At 32.6% G+C, this 27,255-nt stretch overlaps 1 protein-coding gene and 1 non-coding gene across 13 annotated transcripts in view; both read left to right on the forward strand.

The window, feature by feature from the left end:
• Positions 1 to 27,255, forward strand: part of Magi2 (membrane associated guanylate kinase, WW and PDZ domain containing 2) — a 1,272,989-nt gene that overhangs the window by 88,223 nt on the left and 1,157,511 nt on the right. The gene's annotated exons all lie outside the window — the stretch shown is intronic.
• Positions 10,436 to 10,543, forward strand: LOC144375528 (U6 spliceosomal RNA). The gene has a single exon (XR_013435596.1). It is a non-coding gene; the product is annotated as a U6 spliceosomal RNA (small nuclear RNA).

Consider the following 27,255-nt stretch of genomic DNA (forward strand, 5'->3'; position numbering starts at 1 on the left):
TGGAGAAAACACTTATACCTGAAATGTTTGTTCTTAATTTTCCTGTTTCTTCCTCTCCTGTTATTTTTGCAGTTCCTTTCACTTAGAACACATTCCAAGCTTTTGAGTATCCATTTCCTTCCCTTTATAATGGAGTTATTAATAGAACCTACTTTGTAGGATGCATGGGAGAATGAAATAAGTTAAAATATTATAAAAGTGCTAAGCATCCTAAATACTAATCCTGGCACCCTGGATGGGCTTAACAAAATTACTTAGTTGGCATTATTATACAGTTTGCAGGATTTAGCTCCCAATTCTAGAACTCTTTAAAATTTAAAATGCAGCTACTCTGTGTTGCTCTTGGTGGAGCTTATACCTTTTAAATTGGGCTCTCTAAGTAGAATTTCCCTTGAATCTAAACATTTTAATTTTACTCTCAACCTTATCTGCTGGAATAATGTTCTCTTGGACTTGAGACTAATAATTACTAATGATTATTCTTAGCAAATAATGTTTCTTTAAAGTCTATCATATATTATCTGATGTCTAGTTTAGTTCTATAGTAATAGGGCTATGGGAACAGAGCTCCCTATATGAGCAGGGTTTAAACAGCCAGGCTATCAGGTCCAACTCCCCCAACCCAGTGCCTCCTAGACATGCAAATGCAAAGGTAGGGAATCTCCTTATTAAAGAGATTTCTGAATTCTCTGGGATCCTGGGCTAGATGACCTCCAAAAGACCTTGCTACCAGTCTATGAAGACTCTGTAGCAGGTTTAAGAAAGCTAGGATTTTATAAAGCTGCATTTAGGAGTCTACCAATAGAGAGAATGTTTTCAACATGATTTCTGATTTCTGCTTGATTGACCACCATTTCCAAAATTATCACTCAATTAAGATTTTCCCCAAATGAGGCAACAAAGCTGTTTGTGCATGCTTCAATCACCCATGTCTAACTTTGCATAAATGACGTTCTAAGCTTTGTGAGGAGTTTATGAAAATCTGAAGTTTATTTTTAGTTGTCCTGTAAGCATGAAGAGTTGCTAAATGTGTTTTTCACTAAAGAGATAGTGATGCTTCATTTATTCTCTGGCAGTATATGCATTTATTCCATCTTTAATTTATATATGAATTATCTTATAGCCCCTAGAGCTACAGAGAAAGTAGGCAACATTCCTGAAAAGGGGGACTGCATTTCAATAAAGGCATTACTAATTACTGTAGTTTTGATTTGTATAAATAGATTAATAGCGTTGATCTACTCCCATATACCATGACAATACAAGTTTGTATTACTAAGAATAGTAAAAGAGTTGACATTTTTAATCACTCACCACAGTGCCTGGCACTTTAAAATATTGAAGCCACAGGAGAAAGATTTAAGGTACATGTCAATCCTTGAGTACTTTGGTTTATGTGAATTCTGCACAGCACAGAATGATCTGTGTCCCATAGAAAGTGTCCATCTTTCACACTGAAGTGCTTTTAAAGTTTGGAAATATTCCATGAATTATGATAATTGTGTACATTTTTACAATACGAAAGCTTAATTTGATGTTTTAATCATTTTAATTAAAAAATCTATTTCAACCTAAAATGATACATCTGACAAGTTACGATAACTCATCTATAGTAGTTAGGGAATTATGCTTAGAAAAACTGCGCTTTTATACTTTTTCATGCATGGATAAAATATTAAATAAATTATTCAATTTTCCTCTCAAGCATTATTTTTATTGAGGAAGTCCCTGCAAACTAGCAAATGGAAAATTGAATTCACTAATGATGAAATTCTGCTATATTGTCTCACATCATACCATAAAAAAATTGAAGTTTATGAACAGAATTTTAACGGTAAGTAAATTTTAATAGATGTATGATAAGATGAAGCAGAGCCACCTATAATTCTTTGATTGGCTGTAAATCCTAGTTTCTTCTATTTAGAGTGAATTCGTCAAATCTACAATATCTTAAAATATTAGATGCCCCCCCCCACACTAAACACACATAAAGTCAGATACTTCTTTAACATTAACTATTCATTCTAACAACTGAGTTTTTATAATGGAGTATAATTTTTTTCCATTTTTATTACTATATTTTCAAGTCTTATGTAATTCTATGAAATTATTATATAATAAAAGTTACTTAATAAAATTGTATTCCATTAAATAAAAATAATTTATATCTATAAATTTTCTTAATAAACATTTAAAACTTGGTTTGTACATTTATTCTGTATAGTTGACTATGAAAAGGAGCACAAATTTTCCTTATTTCTAAAGATTTTTTTCTATGGAACATTTTCTAAATACTGAAATACCTGACAGTAATTTCTTACTAACAGAGCAAAGTATTCAGAACTCAATAGAAAAACAAAGAAATGTTGTTTTTGTCTGAATTCAAAATTTTAATAGGAAAAATAACTTAAATCCATACCCTGGGATTTCCCTCAAAATTAATCCTACTCACAATTTATTTTTCATTCAACCCATCTTTTAAATATTTTTATAAGCCTTTTGTTACTAAAAAAGAATCAGAGGAAGACGAATGTGAAAAGTTCATTCTATTTTCATTTTTCTTTTGTTCCTTCTTTATTTCAGTCTCTCTCTTCCTCCTTTCCTCCTTTCCTTTCTTCCTTCCTTCCATTTTTCATGTTTAATTTAAAAACTCCATTTGTTTTCTTGCAGAAAATTTGTTCTTTTATCATAGAAAGTATATTAAATTCTGTATTCCTATAATATCCTTGAAAAACTAAAATAAATTCTGTTTATAAGGACTCATGTAAAAGGTATATAATGTGTGAGGTTGTGGGCAAAAAAGATTAAGTTTAAGATTAAGATTCTTACAAATTGTTGTATCATTATTTTACTATATACATGTCCCTGGGATTCATGTAAATATTGAACTGAACAAATTGCTTGGAACTCCTACCTTTAAGCTTCAGAGAATGAAGATTGTTCTCATTCGTGACCCCCCACATTTCTGCAATGGTCTCATTTTAAGTCTCATTTGAGCTAGGAGGAATGTAAATCCCCCAAAATGCCTATTACATGGTCTTCATTTCATATTCAACTTTGGAATCAGATTTGGCAACTTAAACCTGAGGGAGGGGAACAACTTTCTTCTATGCCTGTTGTATGACTGGAACTGTGATGAATTTGCCCTTTTAGTCTTAACCCTCCTGAAACAGCCTGGGTGGTAGATGAGTATTCTCATTTCACAGATGAGGAAAGAGACTATGAGAAAGGGTAGCCCAACACCAGAGCGGACAAATGATAGAGTTGAATAAGATGTCCAGGTTATTGGCTCTAAAGCTCATGTGGTTTTTCTAAACACCAAGGAGGAAAGAATAAAACTTTCAATTAATGTCATACTGTTCATGCAAATGAACAGTAGGATGTTGCCATAGTAGCACAGACTGTAGATCAATGATGCTTGAGTTCAGTATCTAGGACTACAAGCTTTAAGCCATATGTCCTTGCACAAATTATTCAACCTATCTGAGCAAAGATTCTTTATATACAAAATAATGGTAATAATAGCTGCTACTACATAGCCATAATGTGCTGTGAGGATGAAGTAATCAGGACTTGGCATACAGTAAGTGCTGCCTATTATTACTACAATTAATTTTTTAAAAATATTTTTTAGTGTTGATGGACCTTTATTTTATTCATTTATTTTTTGTGGTGCTGAGAATTGAACCCAGTGACACACATGTGAGGCAAGCACTCTACCACTGAGCCACAATCTCAGCCCTACAATTAATTTTAATAGAAAGTTATGCAGAGGTAATCACACTTAATCCATACTTTTTCTCAGTTGGAGACTAGATTTAAGAAGTAGAATAAATTGGCCAGGGTTATAAAACAAGACAGAAACAGAATCCAGTTTTCCCAATGTCCAATCTGCTGTTGTGTTTGCAAGCAAAAACAGCATTCACAATGTAATGCATGCTGATGGAATCCTGAGAAATTATTTGTATCATTCTATAAATCCCTAAGATTCCTCTGTAATCTGAGAAACAGTATCATCTAATTGTAAATTTGTATGGATATTGATAACAAGAATTAATCAACAAATTATGAGTATTTTGTTACATTGCATAAGTCCAGAAAAGTCCATTTAAGGATAGACTCTTTTATGTACACATAAAATATTATATAGAAAACAGTGAATGAAAAATGATGGTAAATAACTTTACTTAAATGTGAAAGATGTCTTTTTTTGAGCTTAGGAATTTAAGACTCCTTGAATATTTGTCAAAATTAATGATGTGGAAGAGAGTTGTTACTCTTTCCTGTTGTCTCAAATGCGTTGGCTTCCTCTGCATTGAACATTTTGTTCTAAAAAAGAAGAGAGCACAATGATTAATGCACATATATTTTATTTTGTTAAAGTTTCAAAAATGATAAAACTCTGTTTTCACAATGGATTAAAAAGATTTTGTTTCTCTGGAAAAAATGTAATGAGCAACATAGATATAAAAATCAAAGTGGTTGTAAATGATGAATGCTAAAATATTTCTGAAAATTTATTTTTCTCTGATGGTAAGAAGAAAAGCAGAAAACTAGTCTTTTTGGATTGCATAAACTTGAAGATAGTTTCTGGACTTTTTTTTATAGATTACTAAGCATTTACTATACAACAAGGCAACATGCTAATTGCTGGAGACACTGAAATGGATAAACTAGGCCTTGACTCTCAAAGACATTGCAACTACTTCTATTTTTTGTTCTAGTTGCTTAGGTCCAATACAAACTAAAATTATTTAATCACTTTGAACAGTTTGGTTAATAAATACCATAGAGTTGAGACAATGTCAGAATATGTATACTCACTAAATGGTCTCTTGATTTTACCATTCTCTAATTACACTAAATAGCATCAAGATACAGTTAATTTTACTTTCAAAAGCCATTGTAATTTCTTTTATTTGTATAATTAATCTAGAAGAACTATAATACATTAAAACAGTGGGTGCAAAATTGCTTAGATGATAGCATTTTGCTTTGAGGTGAAAAAATAAAACATTTTAAGAAAATGTAAGTAATCTCTTAATTAAGCACCATTTAGATTGCAAAAATGCTTATTTTATTAGTAAGATTGTATCTTATTTGCTTATTTATATTTTATCAAGTGCAACATCTTAATATCATTGGCATTATATTTTTCTGGAGAGTACACAAAATTTACCAACTAGCATACTTTTTTGTGGAGGAGGTGGTACTGGGGATTGAAGTCAGGGGCACTCAGCCACTGAGCCACATCCCCAGCCCTAATTTTGTATTTTATTTAGAGACAGTGTCTCACTGAGTTCTTAGTGCCTCACCATTGCTAAGGCTGGCTTTAAACTCCTGATTCTCCTGCCTCAGCCTCCAGAGATACTGGGATTATAGGCAAGTGCCACCACACCTAGCTCAAGTAGCATAATTTTTAATATAATTTTAGAGTGCAAATTTCCCCTAATAATTTCCAAAGGTAATTTATTTTCATGAGAATATGATGTATAGTGATGCTAAGTTGTCCTCAGTCTCTTAAATAATTTTCCTAAGCACTAATAATTTTACTTAAGATTTTTTTTCTCAGATACAATTCTATTTTTTCTTAGTAATGATATATGTCTATAGATGCAAAGATATAAATGAAATATTCACAAATAAAAACTGTATTCAAATTTTATTTGTGATCTTATTTTTATTTTTATTTTTTTTGTTTCTTAGACTTTTTAGTTGAAGTCTATCAAAGGAATGAATAGAGTATAACACTGAGCAGTCCCCTCAGCTTTAATATGTTGAAGTTAAGGAAAAAGCTCTTTCCATACTGAAGCCTATTGCTGCAATGGGGCTCAAGGATAAGGTACCAAATAAAGAGCAAAGAGAGCTCATTGGGGTGGGTGATCCACGTGCAATGTAAACTAAGATGAGAAATTGATCCTTCAGTGTCTATTAAGCTGGAGAGACAAATTCCTTGAGATGGGGACTCACAGTGTGTCAAAAATGAACAGGGAAAGTTCACCCAATAACGACTATTGGATGTGGTAAAGCAGAGGTTTACTAATTAAGGCAAGATTGAACAGGGGGAAATGCAGAAGTTTGGTAATGATCATGTATTCAATAATTTAATAATAACAAAGAATTGAATATCATAATAAATTTAACAAAGAATTGAATATCATAATAAATTTGACAGTGGGGTCAGATCTTTTGTTTTCTTCTAATATGTTGTTTATTTTTCTGTGAGATGTTTACATGATAGAAGGACATTCAGTTATTCATTATTTAAACCAGAAAATGTTTATGGAACATATTCTTTGTAAAATAAAACATGGTTTAAGTCATGTTAGGTCATAAAAAATATATAGGTGAAGAAGTTTTCAACTTAACATGAAAAAGGTAAAGATTGTTGAGGTCAAGAATTAATGGGATCATGGCCACAAAGAAATGACAATATTAACAGGGAATCTGAGAAGCAGTGACACAAGATGTTAAAGACAGTTGGATTTTCTGTGCTCACATAAAGTCTACCATAATAGCATATTTGTGTTAACTCACAAATGTGGATTCCGTGAGCCATATCAATTATCAAGGAAAACTCTTGCACAATGGTCTTGCAAGCCAATATGCATTTCTGTGAGTTGGTAGGTCAAAGAACACAAAGAGATCAATTCTGTCTCAGGAGACCAGGCAAGATGTGAGGAGAGTACAAACATGGGATTCTGGGTATAGCAATGGAAAGAACTCCAACAATAGCAAACTGAAGGAGAAGCAAAAGTCCCCAAGTGAGAGGGCTCAGCAGACCCTATGTTGAGTTTACTACTGAAGCATAGAATTTATTTAGAAGATTAGCAGATGGGAAAAATGGAGACCATCTGGGTGTGAGTTGCAAGAGGACCTTAGTGCCTGGTAAAGGATTGATGCTTTATCAGGGAGGCAGTAAAATACTGAGCAGGAAAAAATAGAATAAAAAGGCTTTGCCTCAGGAGAAGCTGAAATAGTGAAGGGAAATTTTGTGTTAAAGTATGATTACCTAAAATCTGATACTTTGAAAATAATCTCAAACTAGACTGATTTCTCTAAGAGGTAAAATGTTGTTCGTATGAAATTATATGAGTATTTTCAGGGACAATTGGGAAAAAAATTAAGCTACTTGTATTAATATGTGATTTCCCAATGAGATTGTAAATATAATTAGGAAGTGCTTTGAGGGAAATACTCTTCTAAGGAAATAAAAAAGAACTTGATATTTTACTTTTTTTACTTGGGCACAATGGCGATTTATGAAAAAACACAGTGATAAGTACTACTGTTGTATCAAAGAGCCTGGACCTGGTTCATTCCATCCAAAGTAGGTCTAGTCTTCCTTTGAATCTGATTAGTCAAATGTAAGCATAATTTTAAAACAAACCAGGTGTGCTGGCCCAAACTTGGAATCTCAGTGACTAGGTAGGTAGGAAGATCTCAAATTCAAAGCCATCCTCAGCAACTTAGCAAGCAAATAAGCAAATAAGCAAAACTCTGTCTCAAAATAAAAATAATAAATAGATAAATAAATAAGGTTGAAAGTGTACCTCAGTTACTTGGGTTCAATCCCCAGTTTTTTCTTTAAAAAAACAATAATTTTGAAAGAAAATTGTAGAAATAGTTTACTTCTGAGCACTCTAATAATGGAAACTATTGATGAATCATTTGATAATAGTTTTATATTTTTCAGTACTTCTCCACATTATCAATACTCTATGTAACAGTGGAAATCATAGATAAAGGATGACTTTCTTGACTAAGGAATAAACAATGCAAAATGAATGAAAATCCTCACTCAGGCATATTTAAGATGCTAGTTATGATTATACATTTTAAACGATATTTCTGTCATTATTGTCTCACTGAATCTTTAGAATGAAGAACTGATTGAGTCTGGAAGGTTTATTTTTAATTTAGATGTTTTTTCCCCCATAACTCTTAGGTTTGTAGAACACATCTAACAACCAAACATTATGAAAATTTCTAAATTCTTAAACTTAGCAATTTCAGTTAAGAACTTTTTTTTTCCTCCATGACTCAAGAGAAATAATGCCAAATGTTTTCTCTGATATAAAAAGACTGATGCATAGTGGAGTTGGAAGGGGGAGCATGAGAGGATTAGATGAACTCTGGATATGGCAAAGGGGAGAGAGGGGAAGGGAGGGGGCATGGGGGTAAAAAAGATGCTAGAATGTGATAGACATCATTACCCTAAGTACATGTATGAAGACACGAATGGTGTGAATATACTTTGTATACAACCAGCTATATGAAAAACTGTGTAATATGTGTAATATGAATTGTAATGCATTCTGCTGTCATATATAACAAATTAGAATTATTTTTTTTTTAAAAAAAAAGAGAACATGGGAACTTCAAGACTTGATGTCTTTTTAGATTACTGATTGCAGTACCAATACATATATTACCTTGCTGGGGCTGCTTTAACAGACTGCTGAAAATTGAATATTGTAAACATCTTTAAGTTCTGAGAGCTAGAAGGCTAAGATCAAAGTATCAGGAAGGTTTGTTCTTTCAGAGGCCTGGAGAAAGAATCTGTCCCATGCTTCTTCCAGTGGCATGCATTCAATCTTTGGCATTCTTCAATTTATAGATGTATCCCCCGATCCACCTGCCCTGATCCCTTTCTTTACCTTACATTGTATACATACACTGTGCACAGATCTGTGTCCACATTTCTCCTTCTAATAAGTACACTGGTCAGATTGGACTGGGGCACAGAATACTCAGTATAATCTCACCGTAACTGATTACATCCTCAATATTCTATTTCCAAATAAGGTCATATTATGAGGAACTGTAGATTAGGACTTAAACATATGAATTTGGGGGAATGGGGGATGCAATTCAACCTATAACAATATAGAGTAAATAGATGGGTCTGAACAGTGTTGTTATCTTGCATATTGTCTATTCATTATAGATCTTTCATCTGTTAGTTATCCAGAGAAGTTTTTTAAAAAGGCAATTTGTATCAGAAAAAGGAATGGTTTTTCATTTGTACTCGAGTTCTACCATTAGAGAGCACATCCTCATTGGCTCTGCTAACATCAACACGTAATCCAGCCCCTGTTCTCTAACATACTCTACCTAAATCTCAAAAAAAAACCCCATCTCTTTTGTATTAGCCCCTCCCTTAGTGACTGTCTTCTTCTTATATGATAAAGTCCAAATACTTAAGAGCGACATTTAGAATATTTTAACCACCAAAGCATAGCTGTCATTCGTACAGTCTTCACAGGTACAAGTCCATATTCTAATCAAATTCACCTAATCACCATTTTTTCAGAACATAGCAATTTTTTCTTATTTCCGCGGGTTTGCTTATGCCTATTTTCTTACTAAAAATTCTCTTTCTCTTATGCATCCTATAAACCTGACTGAAATCCCATTTCTTCTTGACACCATCACCATGCACGGGTTATTTCTGAGTCTCATTCTTATACCACTCGTGTTCTTATAACTAATCTTGAACTAATTTCTATCAGTATTGCTGTTTTTTCCTCCCATGTTTATGACTTCCTCTAAAACTGACTTGTAAATGTCTTCGAAGCAAATGTGTTCTGCTTTGTTATCCATAGAGAAATACAGATGCTCAGACATTATTGACAGTTAGAATTGATTTACTGTGCTTTTTCTTTTATCAGTGAAGTACACAGTGGGTGTATTTTTGTTTCACTTTAATTCATTGTACTCCCACAGTTAGTTGTTAAATTCCCAGTTCACAGAGGGCCACATTATCTCATATAAAGTTGGGTGTCAGGGATCTGAATCCATCCTGTGAAATGACTCCATTTAAACTTTAGTGTCCTTATCTATAAAATCAGACAGTGGTATTAATTTAATTCTAGGTTAACTCTCAGATATGTCTAAGAGCATATACATTTAAAATGCAAGCTCTATATAAAGTTAATCAAAAGTAATTTTTATAAATTTATGCAAATAGATGGATGAATGAGAATTTAGTATATTTTATTTTCTTTGTCAGTACAGACTGATAGTTCGCTTGATTTTATAATCCATGCTCTTACTACACTATAAATCATTTTAAAGTGATCTATTGAAAATAAAAACTGAAAAGCAAATTGGTGGTGATTCCTAACACTATGTAAGGAACTAGTATCAGCAATAAACAATAGGGAGCAGGATTGGGGATGGGAGACGTAGTGGAACTTTAACAGACTACATATTACTTTCCCAATTGAAAAGAATAATCCATCAGCTTGGGGGCCAGTGTCAGGTTTAAAGAAAGATCAACAGGTCTAGTGAAAGTCAATAATAAAGATAAGTGTTTTGTTTTTCTTTCATGTAGTGTCTTACAAGCAAAATGTCAAGTCTAAACATGTCTGTGGAGTACACTGATCATCTTTTTACTCTTTTCTCATAACATCCAAAAGGTTTCCTCCTAGTCTTCACTTCAGTAGCATATATACTAAAATTGAAATTATACAGAAAAAAATTACTATGGCCCTTATTCAAGGATGACACACAAATTCATGAAGCATCCCATATTTCCATATATTTTATGACAAAAAATGTAAAAGGACATGAAAGAAATCTTTGGAGGTGATGAATACATTTATTATACCAATTGTGTATTACAGAATCATAGATGTGTGTGTATATTCAGCTCATCAAATTGTATGCAGTAAACATAAACAGGTTTCTATATTTCAATTATGCCTTAATAAAGTTGTAAATTTTGTTTTAAAAAGTTCTTACTCCTGACAGTTTTGAGAGACTACCATTTTGAAGATTAAGTAAAATAAATCAGTACCCAAGAGAAACAAAATAATCCGTGATACTTGGTATCTGAATTAGCTTAATTAGAAGTAGATGAGAAGTGAATATGATTCTAGATTCCCTGGAAACTCAGAATAGAATTTCATGTGCTGCATCATTTTCATTGTAATAGAAGACAAATATCTAGGTGAATCTATAGAGAAAAATGTCCTGGCACTGATGTAGAGATAAAATCCATTTTGTTAGCTCTTTTATAAGGAATATTTGAGCAGAGAGTAGACCATGTCTTCAACTGCAGTTTCTAACAGAAGCATTTTTTATCAATGATCATTTTGTTTATCGAAGCGCTAACAGTATTGAGAGCACAATACTCTATTTTAGCACAGGGGAATTATCCTGCAGAGAATGAAAAACAAGACCTAAGCCCTTTGATTTCTGATGATTCAATTCTTTCATGGTTTAACTGGAAGAATTGACATTTTTTGCTCATTATTATGTCCATCAGATTGCCTTGGAACATCTTTAAATGTATAAGGTGAGTAAGACATATGGCAACAAGAGAGGAAGTAATCTCACAGGTAAGCAGGCCCTGTGTGTGGAGTTCCCATTGGGCACAGCCTCGATTGCAGTAGGAATGAGCCAAACAGGGTGCAAATAAATCCAAGGAGTATGGTTTCAATAATCAGGTAGTGGGAATAAGTTGGACAGGAGCCAAGGAGAACCTTGCCTCCTAGGGCCAAAATAACATAAGGGTGGGTGTAAATAGCTATTGAGTTCCCCCTCCAGCATCAAGATAATTTAGGGATCCTAGCAGCTTGTTCAAACATTGAAAAAGAAATTAAGGCAGCCATTGGAAGTTCACATCAGTTTAACCCATTGAAAATTCAACTGAAGAGCTCAGCCTCTTGAATCTCCAACTTGTTAACATGTCAAGGGGTGGCCTCAACTGGTTAGAGGTTTGGTTAACCCACAACACCATGGCAGAGCTTTCCATCCCCTGAAATAAACTCTCCTGGCCACCACAGATAACTACACACTGCCTCCTTAAACAGGAGCATTGATTTTTATGATTCATCTCCTATCTAATGTAGAAAAATATTCCACTGGTAGAATGTCACTTCCTTTTCCTTTGTGCATCAAGAAAATGTAAGATTTGGGGTCTTTCTTGCACCAGCTTCTGAGGGTCGTTCAGGGATTAGCCAGAATGTTCTTCATTTGTGTTTTCCCATCTTCTTGTCCAACAAATACTCAAAGAGGTATCACTTCTTGAATAAGAGCTATTTTTTTAATTTAACTATTATGAACAAATTAATTATTCTAATAATATCCATTTAAAGAAAATTGACATTTGTTAAACTTTATCAGTCAGATATTTTGCCAACTACTAACATCATTTTTTCTGAATAACTTAAACAGGCTCAGAGAATCTCAGTACTTTCTTCACAATCTTATGCTTAGAATCAGGATTAAATCCAGTTCAATTTAATGCCAACATATTTATTTCCTATTGAATATTACTGCCCAAGGAGAAAATTAAAATAATTTTCTTTTACCTTAAATGTATTGTGGCATTTTTTAGTCCAGTTCTTAAAACACAAGTTCTATATACTGAAATTTACTTTCTGTGAAACACTAGACTTAAGAATCTTCCACCAGAGCCATTGCTGGCAGTTGGAGACAAATTTCATCAGGTGCACTGAATATAAATGTTATCATAGTTTTAAGCTGATACTGATAGAATTTACCTCACTAATAGGTTCTTATTTTCTAAAAGTGACTGTGAAATAGATCCTATAACATTCAAAATGACTGTGCTTCTTCTGAGCCAGGACTGGTGCTGGTTCTCACTATAAGACATAAGGTAAATGAACATTTTTGGAATGCATACACACATTCCTCTATTTCTCTAATCATACACGTACTTACATAGGGAATTTATGCACAAAAGTTTGTCTAGGAAAAAATCAACCCTTTCAATAGACAAATAATAAAAAATGAACTGGCAGACAATTGCTATAAAAATACTACTAGAACAAAATGTAAAATAGAGCAATAAACTTGTCAACAGATGAGAAAAAATGTTGCTATAGAACAGATATGAAGTTGTGACTGAAGTTTTACTATGCATTTAAAATGTTAATAAAGCTCTTAATTCTATGAAGGAAGACCATGAATCATAAATGTAAGAACTCAAGAAAGTGATAATGAGACAGTGGGAGGAAATGAAGTGTCAATTGACAGAATTCAATGAAGTAGAGACAAACCCAAACCACCACAGAACTGTAAGAAAATTGCAAGGAGCAGATATGAGATTAGACACTTTTTGAAAGACAGCAAGACCATAGAGGCTATAAATGAGCTGATGCAAGAAAGTCAAATAAAAATGGAAGATAAATAAGGATTTGGGAAACAGTGATAAATGTATAAACCAGGCAAAGAAGAACCTATAAATGCATAATTGGGATTCCTGAAAGAGAAAAACCATAACAGTAGAACAGAACAAATATTTGAAAATAGAACTTGAGAAAAAAGTTATGAACAGGAAAGCACACCTCGATCTATTAAAATCATATAACGTGTATTATCAAAAACTGACCCAATCAACACTGAGAAATATCCTTCTGTCACATGCCCAACACACACATGTGTTCAAGATATATCCTAGTAAATTCATTAGCTTTTAATGACACAGAAAGCAGAGGTGGTGGGGAGGAAGAAGGAAAGGAAAAGGGAAAATATTGGTCAAGGGTACCAAGTTTCAGTTAGACTGCAGAAGTTTTAGTGATCTATTGTACTGCATGGTAATGATAGTTAATAATGAATTGTATGTGTCCAAATTGATACAACAATAAATTTTTAACCTTTTGAAAACAAAAACAAATTGGTGAGATGTTGTATATGTTAATTAGCTAGATTGAATCTTTCTACACTGAGAAATAGATTAGAACATCATATTGAAATCCATAAATTAAAACAACTATTATTTGTCAATTAATAATACATTTTTAAAAATACCTCTTAAGTCACCAGGCAAAAGAATCTAACTTAATTATAGGAAGAAAGAGCATCAGGATTTCCCCTTGGTGGTCAGTGGAGCAGTTAAATTCTTAAAGAAAGAAAATGTAATCCAAGGACTTTATGTCCAGCAGAAATGTGCATTAAGTATAAAGCCTACAAACAATATTGAATGTGCCACAACTCAAGAAATACTGGTCACCTACCAAAGGTTGAGCTTCAGCCAATCAAGGGATGACAAAGAAAACTGTAGCAAAACAATTGGTGGTAGGCATTTAATTTATTTATTAGAACTAAAACTGATGTAAACACATGGATTAGATTTAAAATGTAGCATAAATTTTAAATGCCTGACAACTTAGAAATATACAAATATCAAAAATTGAGAGAATGAGAGAGAATTTTAGCAGTGTCTCAAGAAAACTAAATATCTAGTTACCATATGTAACACACCACAAGTATAATATTTAGTGATTGTCTCATATGTCATTGTATGACATCAAAGTATATAACTGATAACAGATCTATCAAGTAATGAATTATAAGTTGGTATGGTTATATATGCTTTAATTTTACAGAGATGATTTTTAATAAATATTATTTTTAATAAAACATTCTTTTAATAAATATTATTTTAATAAAATATCATTGATAAAATTTAAAATGCCCAGGATTTTTAATGACAAAATTAATTTTTAAACATTTTACATTTAAAAATTGAGGAGCCCTTTGAATATAGTGAGGTAAACATAGTTTCTTTTATCCTTAGGAGATACTCTTAAAATTTCATTTACAGCAAAACTTAACCTTTAAATAAATGTTACTGCTCTTCCTTATACTTCTTTCTAGAAACTGTAGTATGTTGCATGACATTATGGTTAAGTTGATGGCTGTAAATTTAGTGGAAATTATAAATGGTAGAAGGTCTATTGATTTGGGGCAGCTAACACACACTTCAGTAGGTATAGAATTGGTGACTTTTGCTTATCTCTGAATGATGTTGAAGAGTCAGGGGAACATGGCTCCACAGCAGGAAGTGGTTGTAGTCCCATGGCTTGATAGGCCATCTCCCCTCTCAAGTAAACAACTGTAAGTTTCTCCTATCACGTGTGTTGGTTTGTTAAAGAACTCCTTGCTCTTTCACTTCAATACAACAAGAGTATGTTTTATCATGCAACATGGGTTACAATATGTTTTGGGGTACCAAAACACCTTTGAGAACCTTATTGAAGTTCTAGTACCTTCCCGCAGGAAAATGCACACATCCCATTTTGCCTATCATTATATGTGATTCACAGAACCCATAAGTTTCATTCAAAGAGATCCTCAGGAATTATGGAAGTCAGGATAAAGACCCTGGTTAAAAATTTTTCTTTGTAATTTTATCAGAATCCACTCTTGATCTTGCTTGTCATAACCACAGATGTTACTGAATGCTCTGAAAGCGGAAAGGTTGCTTAAATAGCCCCTATTAATAGTTCATCTAAGTCACCTCTCTTCTTGATTTTGAGGTGTAAGAGTGGTGATTCTCAAAAATCTGTCCCAGAGCATCTACAGCAGAAGCACTTTCATGTCAAATTAAATATTTTGTGCACATTTCTATACATATTTAAAGTTTCACTTCACCTGAAGATAAAGAAAATTGCAAAGGGAAAAAACTACAGCATAAACCAGCAGTTCAGAAAGAGATGCACTGGAATTTGAACAAAGTAATCTGAGGAGTTGGTTCAAATTAGAGATCTTGGAACAGTTAAAGGTGATGACTTTAACTTTCAAATCTTGATGTTCATTTAGCTCATATCCCCTTGGTGGTAAAAAGAAAATGAAAAAAAAAATGGAGACTTGTTTTTAAATCACACACTAGACTAGAGAAGACAGAAGCAACTACAATATCAGAGCTGGACTCTGCTTCTCCAGACTCTCTGTGGGATAGCAACAGATAAAAATAACCCCAGCCCTAGGCCTATGCCCCCCTAAGATGAAACAGTCCACATTTCCAGCAATAGATTGCCAAGGGGAATAATTAATCATTATGAATCTAAAGTTTTTTTTTCTATTTTAAAATGACTAACATTTAGAGAATACTTACCACATGCCAAGCCTGCAGGTAGACACTGTCAAAAAGAGGAGTTTTATATTCATTTCAGCTCAGTCATCTCTTGTCCTAAAAATAGGCAGGAAGATGTTCCTGGGTCACTAGTTTGGCTCCTTTGCAAGCAGCTCGGTGTGGGGGAAGTGCTGAAGCAAGTAACAGAGGATGTCTGAATGGTGCAAACCATATCACCATTAAGGACTGAGTTGCCCATGTGACAGCTAGGTGGGATGGGAGTCTTGCCTTCTGTCATTTAGCCAGAGATTAGAACATGCTTTATGAATGAGTATTGTCCTACCTAGTTATCTGCATGAACATTGTGATTCAATTCAAAGAACAGAGAGCACCTCAGCACAACAGATTTTCACATTTGTACTCTTTCAAAAGGTGATCTAACAGCCAACTAAGATAAACAAATGCCAAAATACAAAGATTAAAGTCATCACCTTAAAATGTACCAAGAAGGATGGACCTTAATCTTGATCTCAAATTTGAACCAATTCCTCAGATTACTTTATTCAAGTCTGGCTGCATTTCTTTCTGCATTGCTGATTTATGCTGTAGCTCTTTCTTTTTGCAATTTTCTTTATCTTTATGTGAGGTGAAGTCCTGCATGTGTAAAGAAATGTGCACAAAATATTTAAGTTGGTACTCTGCACCCTGCAGGGCCAGAGCAGCAGAGTCTCATATGCTCCAATTTGTTATTGAACTTCCATAGAATTTACAATGAATTGCACAGTGGAATGCACAATGTAAAAATACCCTCAATTTTATAAAATTTTAAGATAAAAAGATTCCTTGAAAATACTATGAATTCAGACCCAGTAAACTAAAAGAACTTTTGTTATTTGTCTAGAAAGGATTTTAAATTCTAGGGAAAATAGATTTTTTCATCTGATTTCAATTTCAGCTCAAATTATTTTTAAATGAATTTTATACTGTGTGTATTTGAGCTTTACAACATGATGTTGTGGGATGCATATATAGATACTAAAATGGCTACTGTAATGAAGCAAATTAATACATATATTATCTCACATAGTTAACTTTCTGTGGCAAGAGCACTTAAAATTCACCTATTTAACTAAAATCCTAGAACAATATAGTTTCATTAATGTCAGTCTTCATGCTGTGTGATTGATATCTAGATTTATTCATCCTACTATTTGCTGCTTTAGATCCTTAGATTTCATATCCCATTTTGCTGCCACATCCTGACTCCTGTTCCTGGTAACCACTGTTTTATTTCCTATTTCTCTACATTTATCCAAACTCAAAAAAGGAGACCTTGTCATTTGCTACAACATTGATTGATCTGAGGAACATTATACTAAGTGAAATAAGCTGGACACAGAAAGAAAAAAATTGTATGACCTCACTTTATATGTGGAAGCTAAAAATAAAAAGTCAAATATTCACATTTAATTATTAAAAGCCACTGTAGCATGAGAAGTCAAATATGGCATTAACTCTTTCATCTTAACACACTACTTCAGCTTTCTCTATTTTTCGATTTTATGAGAATATACAATATCATTGAAATATGAGGAAGCTTCTTTTGCCTTCTGCTTAACTGATACTTCTACCTCAGCCTCCTGAGCACCTGATACTACAGGTGCAAGCCATCATGCCCCATCTTCTTTTTTTTATTTGAATTTTTTATCTTTATATTGATAATTACTTAAACCATATGATTTAAAACAATATTTAATCAATCTCATATTGTTATTTAGATGAGGCCAGTTTTTAATTTTATAAGTAACTCTACCATAAATGTTTTCTATATAATGTAATATACTAGTAGTTAAGACTTGGGGCTTTGAAATTGGGCAGGTTAAGCTTGCCCTCCAGGCAAAGTCTATTAATAGTTATGAGACTTTGGACATAGTTATTTAACTTCCCTGACTTTCAACTTACTTGTGTCTTAAATGAATACAAAATGGCATGTTCTTGATAAATCAGTCTTGAGAATTAAATGAGATTATCCATTTAAAGAAATATATTGTAATACTCAATAAGTGCTAGCTAGAATTATGATGTAACCGTTTTGCTTTTCTAAATTATTAATTTCAGTTGATTTTTCTAAGAATGAGAATATTGGTTAAATGATCAGAGTACAATCATATATTTAGTCACAATATATTTTTTTCAGTGTCTACTCTATGCCAGTTGTCAAGAAAACATTTAACAATATAGGTGTGAACTCCAAATAAGAGATGTTTGGAGTGTGTAGGAGAAGACAAATATAATTAATGCAGGCTGTTAGGGATATATACACTAGGGAGATAATATATATTGTCTAATTAATGTTCAAACTCTTGAATATTTTAAATACTATATATAGGAGTACTGTTCCTAGTTACCAAAATTCTCATTATATTTGAACTAAGTTTTTTTTTCTTTTTTCCTAAGTTCATAGCTGGAGATTTTATTTTCTTTTAAACTTACATTTAAAAAATAATTCTTCCTTTGAAGTGTGTTTGTATCTCATATGATTATGAGTTTTGGAATTTTGTCCAAAGGATTTACCCATCTTTGCATATATTTTGGATTCTTCTTTTTCTAAGTGTGCTTGTTTGTTTACTATTTTTCTCATGTTAATTTTGTTTGATTATTGAACCATTGCAGTTTTGTATTATTATATATATCCTGCTTTTCTTTTAAATTTTCTCCCATTGTTTCAATATCTCTACTGTAAATTTTCCAAGGATGCTTTTTATTCTTGACCTTGAGAGTTCTCTTGCTATATCCAAAATGCCATGGATATCACAGCAGGCATTTTTTCCTTTTCTATTCATAAACCATGGTTACTGATGTTCACTACAGCTCTGTGCAGAGAAGCAAAATGCAGCTTGAAAACACAACCTAAAAACCAGGCTCTGATAAAAATAAACCCTTGATAAAGTCATTGTAGATCTTTCCATTTTTGTTCAGAGAAAATGATTCATGTTGTCAATTTTGTAAGATCCTCAGAATATCTCCATGCTGCAGAGGGGAACTTCCCTCAAATTAAAAGGAACTGTCACGAGGTACATTTATATTTATGTTGTTCATATACAAGGATGATTCACCAATTCATAGTCCAGCCATGTAATCCAAGAAGAAATCACTTATGCTTGAGAAAGTTCAACATGAACTTATTGACTCTTTCTTAATATTAAATCATTCACATGTGAATTGTTGGTATAGAAGTCATATGTGTATAATTGAATTATGCTTTCAAAATAATTGGCAAGTTTGATAGAGTGATATAATTTAATCAGTACAGGAGGACAAACTATTTCATCATTACAATTTCCTAATTACAGACCTTTAATGGAAATGTCATATGGTTGTCATTTTAATATCTCCTGGGTTGAATACTATCAGTGAAGCTCTTTGAAATTTTCAAGAGCAATATGGCTAGAGGCAGAGACTGAAAAACAAGAGCATTCTGTCCGAAAACATATCGTAGTTTTATTGAAACAGAGACCATACTCTTTGGCATGCGTGAGTGTGGTTTAATAGAGAGTCACCTAATAGAATGACTCAGAGGAATATTAAAATTGTTTAACAGCTGATGCAAGTATATATCTATGGCCTTCTCCAGTAGCAGGTATTGCTCTGAGTGACTAGATTCTGGAGAGATCAAGAACAGGAGGTTTGGGCCCTGTCTTATTTATCATCTTGTATGAAACTCTTTCAGTATTTAACTAGTTTAGCTGTATCTGGGCATAAAAATAATTTTTTTTCATTTTGGTTGGATCAGTGGCTTAAGGCAGGCCACATTGGGCTTGGGTGCCTTTTGATACCCTAACACAGGAACAAAATGTAAAACCCAGCATATCTAAAGAACTGGATTCAGGTGGGAAAAATTCTTAGTTATTGAGGCAAGTCTGTAATTGTAGCATGAACAAAGCTGTCACAGAGTAATGGCAGAGGGAAAAAATTAACTAAAAGGAATATTTACCATATCCTTTTTGTATTTCGTCACCCATAAGTTCTTCTTGTCAAAATCACAGTTTGTGATTCATATTGTGAGCTGAAAATGGAGAGAAATCCTAGATTTCTGATCTGCTCCTTTTCCAATTTGTTTCCAACAAAACTGTGTGAGATACATATGTATATATATGTGTGTGTGTGAATATATATATATATATATATATATATTATATATATATAACTTTTTGGCTCTATGATCTGCTGATAAATTCATTCCCCTGGGACAGATTGTCATATAACATTGAGATCTACTTTGCAGAATGGAATACAAAGAGGTGTGAGTCCATGTGGAAACATCTCAAATTCTATAATAATTCACTCTAAACATTCTTATTTGTAGAATGCATGTTTTAGGTATCTTTGTTTTCAGACTGGAATAGATAATTGATGCCCAAGCCAGCTAAGGATTCAGGTAACTGCTTTTACAGGATATCTTTCTCTGTGAGAATAGTTTTGTTTTTATAATGTAGTTATGTTAAAGAAGTGTCTCAAAGAACCTGTGCACTAGATAGGGACTGGGAAAAGAGATGCCCTGCAACATAATTTACATGTCTATTTTCATGTTGTTCATTTTTTATTGTTCTTTCTGTCTCTCCTTTACATCCAATAAGTGAGGATGTTTTTCTCTTCTAAATGATAGAGGTACAATGGGCCTACCATTGAGAAATTAGCCAAAGAGATACAGGTTTCATCAAAAAATTGAAAAGTCTCCTCCCTTTTTAAAATTTTTGGTCATTTATTTTAAATCTCAATCATGTTTTTTTTTTCCATTTTAGTCGATTTTTATATTTTTCCAATATATTTTATTGCAGTTAAAGAACATATCAGTATACCTGAGATTAATATTTGAGGCATAAAAGAAATACATAATGTTCACTATGCTTTAAACTATTGCATCATTTGGCAACAATAAAATTTGTATTTGAAAGCATTAGCTATGAAAGAAATTATTAGACCATGTATGAAAAAGAAATCCTAAATTAAATATCAAAATTCAAAATGATATTTTTCAGTCTTTTGAGAGCTGAAATAGTTATTTCATTATTTTTTGATTCTTATCCATGTCCACTGACATTATCAATGAACAAATAATGTAATAGACACTGGATATCCATCATCTTGTGCAATATTCACACCCCAGTGAAGGTGGTAATATTAATTCTGTTTCCTGGAAAAGAAAAGAGAACACTTAAGTTAAATAAAAAGTTAAATTCAGAACCTGAATGAAATCCAGGATTCTTAACTCTATGTCCTTTCTTCTGTTTAGTGTCACAGCTGTCAAAGGAATTTATCAGAGGCATGGGTAGAGAAAATGGATGTATAGGTGGGTGGAATATGGAATAGCAAATCTATTTCACTATTTATTCATAATCTCTCTTGTTCTCTACTCTAAATTATTGAGTTTCTCTTGAAGCAAAAAAAAAATCCCACAAGGAAAGAAAATTACCAGAGGATTCTAGAAAATTAATTTTTAAAAGGTTGTTAGGTGTAAAATTCTTAGACGAATATAGTGGCCTGCTACCTTTAAAGAAAGGAAAACTACTTTCTCTAGCTGAATTGTTTGTATTACTGTTTTCAGTTAATCTATGAAACATAGTTTAACTTCATTGTCTTTTATATTTTTATATCAAGTAAAAATATTTTGAAAATGTGGTTTATAAATTACACTTTCAGTAAAATCACCTGTATGCAGTACAGTAGTAATTTCAATGGATTTGACTATCATGTTTTACAACTCTGGTTTATTAACTCAGGGAAATACTATGCATTATTTAATAATATGTGAATATATTTCATGATTCCCAAATGTAATTTTTTTCTTCTAAACATTTCAAACTTGAATACATTTCAGGAGTTCTAAGTTCTACTTTGCTCTTAATATTTCAAACAAGAAGAAAGGATGGTCCCATTTGTGAGAATAAAAGAATGTATCTTTCTTTCTATAGAGTTAAAAAAAGTAAGATTGTTTTTCTTATGACATAAGAAAAACTTAATAAATCTGTTCCCTTCTGACAATAAGATCTAAAGAATCTACCCTTCCTTCAAAGTTTCACAGCAGCTGAGCTCACACAGAATGGTTTTATTATGTGGTGGCATGGGACATGGGACATGGACAGGAGTGGTGATCATGGGTAACTTGGAAATAGAGGCAATACTCCCAGCAAAGCTCTTAAAAAGTAGAAAATTATTCTAATTGTTAAATCATTTGTTACCTAATTAGGTTTTGTGGGAAAGAGATCCTGAAGCTTGAGATAGCACTGGGATCTGCAGTGTGTATATAAAACAAAACAATTACACTCAGTAAATTCATAGGCAGAGATTTTGTAATATGAGGCACCAATCTGATTAACATATAACTGGAAGGAAATATCTGGTACCATACATGTTATTTATAGCCAAACTCTAGCTTGGAAGTCAAGCTACATAAACCTCCCCAGGCAAACCTCTGTGGGTCTATTCAGAAGATAGATCAGAATTCAGCTCTTCAAAAGAAACAAAGTGGGACGTGGAGTGTGCCTGGGCATCAAGAGGAGAATCTACTTGGACATATGTGGTCTTGCAAGCATTTATATCATAGGATACCATTTATATAATAGAAGAGAGGATGGAAGATTAGTTGGTCAGTTGGAGGCTATTGATATCCTTTCAAAAAAGATTTCATTAAGATATAAGACAGAAATAGAATGAAGGTGTCACCCATTAACATTTCTTAATGAAATTTTACAGAATCTTTTCTGTACTTACCAAGCAATTGTAAGTGTGCTTTAGTATTGCAAAAGGTAAAGTTTATTATATATATTATGCCTTGACTTCCAGCTGCTTTCAAGTCTGCCTGAGCTTCTATCTATTGACTACACTTTATATACTTTGAGAAAGACAAATTAATTTACTTAATCTTTACAATGACCCTTTCTGTTTTATGAATAAAGAAACTGAGACACAGAGAGCTTAATTGTCAAAAGGCTAGTAAGAGACTGAGCAGGAGTTTAGCCTTAAGAATTATAGCTGTAGAGTTGGTCCAGCTCCATACTCTAAATCACTAAAGGAAGATAGAATACTCAGGGCTTAATTGTGATTGATGACTAACTTCTGGTAGAAGTATTAATATTGATGGAGGAAAAATATAGATTATCTTAAAATTTATAATATTGTTCCCCAAAATATACTATGTGTGGTCAGGTTAATATCTAATAATTTATAAAGTAGGTTTATAATTTTAAATAATAATATAGAATAATATAAATATGGTTCATAGCCAGAGAAATAAGGAAATTTTTGTTTCAGAAATATGAGTAATTTGTCCAAAGAAATTATTCTGATATAAAAAGAAAGAAGATAGATACCTGGTAAAAAAATATAATCAAAGGAGATTAATTTTTAAATGATATATGTGTATGTGTCCACCATGGTTGGAGGAATGGTGGATTAAAAGTGGATCTGAGGCTATTTCATGAAGATCTGTCATGTGACATGAGTTTGGGTCTCTAAATCCACATAAATTATCATTCAAAGAATTGAAATGACAAGCATATTTGTTGGATAATGTATTGAGTAGGAATTTGTGCTAAATATTTTAACTTTTTACATTTAATCTTCATGACTACTCTTTGTGGATCTGTACTACTAATATGGCTGTTTACAGACAAAGAAATTGAATATTGGTTCATTAAACACGTTGTCTAGGTGGAGACATAGGCAGTTGAATTAGAATTCAATTGCACATAAGATGCAGCTCAAAACTTGTGCCTTATTCTAAAACACTAAGTCCAATGTCCAAAATAAAAACAATAAAGGTAGTGGGTCTCAGAGCTTGACATCAATATTTAACAAAATTCTGAATATTTATTGTGTAATTTTTTAATAAGAAGGTATAAAATAAATAGAATAAATCCCAAAATTTTAAAGATGGTTTCACAGGCTAGTCATTAAGAGGAACACTTTAGATATACTATGTATAAACTTTAGAAATTCATTTGGTCATATTTTTTTAAAAATTATTTAAAAATAAGTATTGAATGAAGATCTAAAGCTATATCTCATGTAAATTGATTAATTGAAGTGAAATAGCCATAGTGACAAGTTACAAAGCAGTTTGTAAGCCAAGAACAGGCTCATTTTAATTTTTTTTTCAAATAAAATATGATAAGATTTTCAGACTGGGAAAATAGTTAACTTTTTAATGTTTACTTTATAATTAAATCAGATTTCCAAGGGATGATAAATGTGTTTGTCCCCCCCAAAAGAAATTTAAAAGGGATAAATATAAAAGTGAATAAAGTTCAAAAAAATCTGCTTAAGTATAAAAGAAGGGATATAGGACATGCCAAGAATAAACATAAACTTGGTGCAGTGGTGCATGCCTGTAATCCTAGTGGCTCGAGAGGCTGAGACAGGAGAATCCTGAATTCAAAGCCAGCCTCAGCAACCTCAAAGTGTTAAGCAACTCAGAGAGACCCTGTCTAATAAAATACAAAATAGGGCTGGGGATATGGATCAGTGGCCAAATGCCCCTGGAGTTCAATCCCCAGTATAAAAATATATATAAATATATAAATAAAATACTTGGAATTGTAGTTGATTGCAAACACAATATAACTAATATGCAACTAATACTAATGTGCAACTTATGTCCTCCACCTCCAAAATAGTTATGTACTGATGTACCCAGTATGTTTTGTGTTCGAAAGTAACTAGTATTTCTGATGAATTCTGTACTTACTAAAATCATGCAATTACTTTTTACTCTACATTTAAAAGGAAATGGGAGTCCATTCAGTAAAGTGCAATAGGAATAGTCTATAAATCTTCTGCCATGAAACTACTGAAGAAATGGAGCACTTTCCCTGAAGAAGCAAGTAGAACACTCTCTAAGTGTTCAAAGGACTACTAGGGATAAAGGAGACAATATGGACTGTTAGAATCACCAAGTACAGTTACAGACTATGAATGAATGAAAGTGATCAAGTTCCGGGTTGGATCTCAGTTTTAGGAAGACCCATGAACAGAATTAAATATTTACCTCCTGCTATAGCAAGCTTTCCATCATCCAGACTGTTTTGCCTAAGAACCTGGCTTTGCATTAATCAGCGCTTGTCGATTCAATCATGCAACTGAACCTGTCTGAGCTGCAAGAGAAGTGGTACCAATACCTACCTCATGGAGTGTACATGCTGATTAAAGGACATACTATGTGTAACAGGTTTAGTGCAGTCCTAGGCACATATAAAGTGCCCAAAATGGTATTTATGTTATTACTAGTTGACCAGTTCCCCCAGAGGACACTATAGATAGTGTGCTTTTGTCATATAAAAATTAAACTAAACAATTCCAAATTGCCTTCCAAATCGTAAAATAAAAAATTCCATGACTCCAACACTATATGGCCAATAACTACATTTTCATAGTTTTCTTAAGCATACTTACATTGTGGTTAGGAACACATTGGAGCAAACAATTTGATATTTTTGGTCCATAAATAAACCCTGAATGTACTAGTGTATATTTAGTATACACTGGTGAATATGTGTGGGACATAATCTATATAAAGTAACTTCATATGTATAGTTTCCATGTAACTATATATTCCCAAATGCCTACATTTGGGAATGTTTTTACTTAAATGTGATGTATTCTAGTGCTTTTATTTTAATTTCAAATAAAATTTATAAATATTACTAGTATTGGGAAGTTGTTATTTCTCTAAAATAATATATGGAATACATAAAATATCTATCTGTATATAAAAGTTATTTATATATTTGGTGAAACTTTGCATATTATAAACTCATTAAAAACACAGTGGGGCATGTAAATAACTTTACCTGCACTGCAAAAGCCTTAAATGTAATTCTCATTTTTCTCTGTCAAAGACTGAAAAAGGAAAGGATATTAACTTTTAATAAGTGGAATTATCTTTCACTCTGAAATTCAAGTACACACTTACATCCTCTAGACCTACTGACAAATCCTCCCCAGTTTGTGCGAGTGTCAACCCTTAACAAACACTCTTACCACTAGATGAAAATAATCAATTAATGACAGTGAGGGTTGGAGTCACCTCAGAGCAAAATGACAAAAAGGAATGTCTTAGTAATATCAAATACAATAAATTTGAAGTAAGCCTAAGGAATTTATTTGAAGTATAATGCATTTGAATTAAGAATATATTTTATAGAAATTTTATTGCATGTATACTAAGTGCCAGATGCCATGCTAAAAGTATTATATTTCTATATATTTTTATATACTGAATGCATAATTTAACACAACAATCTTATAAAGCCAGTATAATTCCCACTTTCTGTATGAGAAAACTGAGACTCAGGGAAGTCAAGAAATTCACCCTCCCTTACCTTCCCCCCCCAAAAAAAATACAGGTAGTAAAAGAATTGTGAGTTCTAAAACCTTGGGTTAACATTCTCCAAAATAATTACTAATGACCACATTTACTAAATGTAATAAAGATACATGAAGATATCTACAGCAGCTACAAAATGTTCTCCAATACAAATTTACACTCCCTCCAAGCAGCAATAAGATGCAGGTTATATGCTGTTAATAATCCACAGTGGGGCTAGAAGTGTTTGATCATTCTTCATGGCAAGTACAGTTTGTTTTCTTTCTTTCTGTTTGGACAATGATCTCGTTTTTTAATAAAAAAATTATCTCCAGAGTGTTCATGAAAACCCCCCTATCAGGATGGAATTTTGTTAGCTTTTGACTAATTTATAATAAATCCCAAACTTGTCAGCTTTTGGTCTTTGTATAAGTTTTGGTCGTTTAAGAAGTGTCTGTAGAATCCCTGGACAGCAGTTCAGAATTATTAAGTGCAAGATTACCTTATATCCAGATTTTCACTTTGGTGTACTGCTATTAACAAAGTGTAAAATGGCTTTCAATGCAGGAAGGCTATTAATAGCTAATACAGTGCTCCTCCATTTAACAATCTTCACAATAATGTGAAAAGAGTAAAAATAATGCTTTGTTTTTATGTAGCACAAGTCTCCATGGAGCCCAGAGAATTTAGTTGACAGGGTCTAAAAATGGCTTTTCCAGGGAGAACAGGAAACTAATATCATAATTATTTTACAGGTATTGAAATTGACACTGAGTACCTATGTCTCTACTAATGTGAACATTATGCAGTCCAAATGAAATAGATGACCTCCTCCAGCTATCTTCATGATCAATAGAGACCATATTAAACTATCACCCATGGGGTTTTTATTTTCTTTTTTGCTTACAGAGACAAACACAATGACAAAACAGTAATTTGAAGACTCAATATTATACCAATTATTGGAATGATATGGTAATATTTTGTATTATTTCAGTTTGCCTTGGTAATATTGAGATATCATACAGATATACTTTCTTTTATTGAATAACTGTATTGC

Source organism: Ictidomys tridecemlineatus, chromosome 2 (genome assembly GCF_052094955.1).
Source record: "Ictidomys tridecemlineatus isolate mIctTri1 chromosome 2, mIctTri1.hap1, whole genome shotgun sequence".
Classification (NCBI taxonomy): Eukaryota; Metazoa; Chordata; class Mammalia; order Rodentia; family Sciuridae; genus Ictidomys; species Ictidomys tridecemlineatus.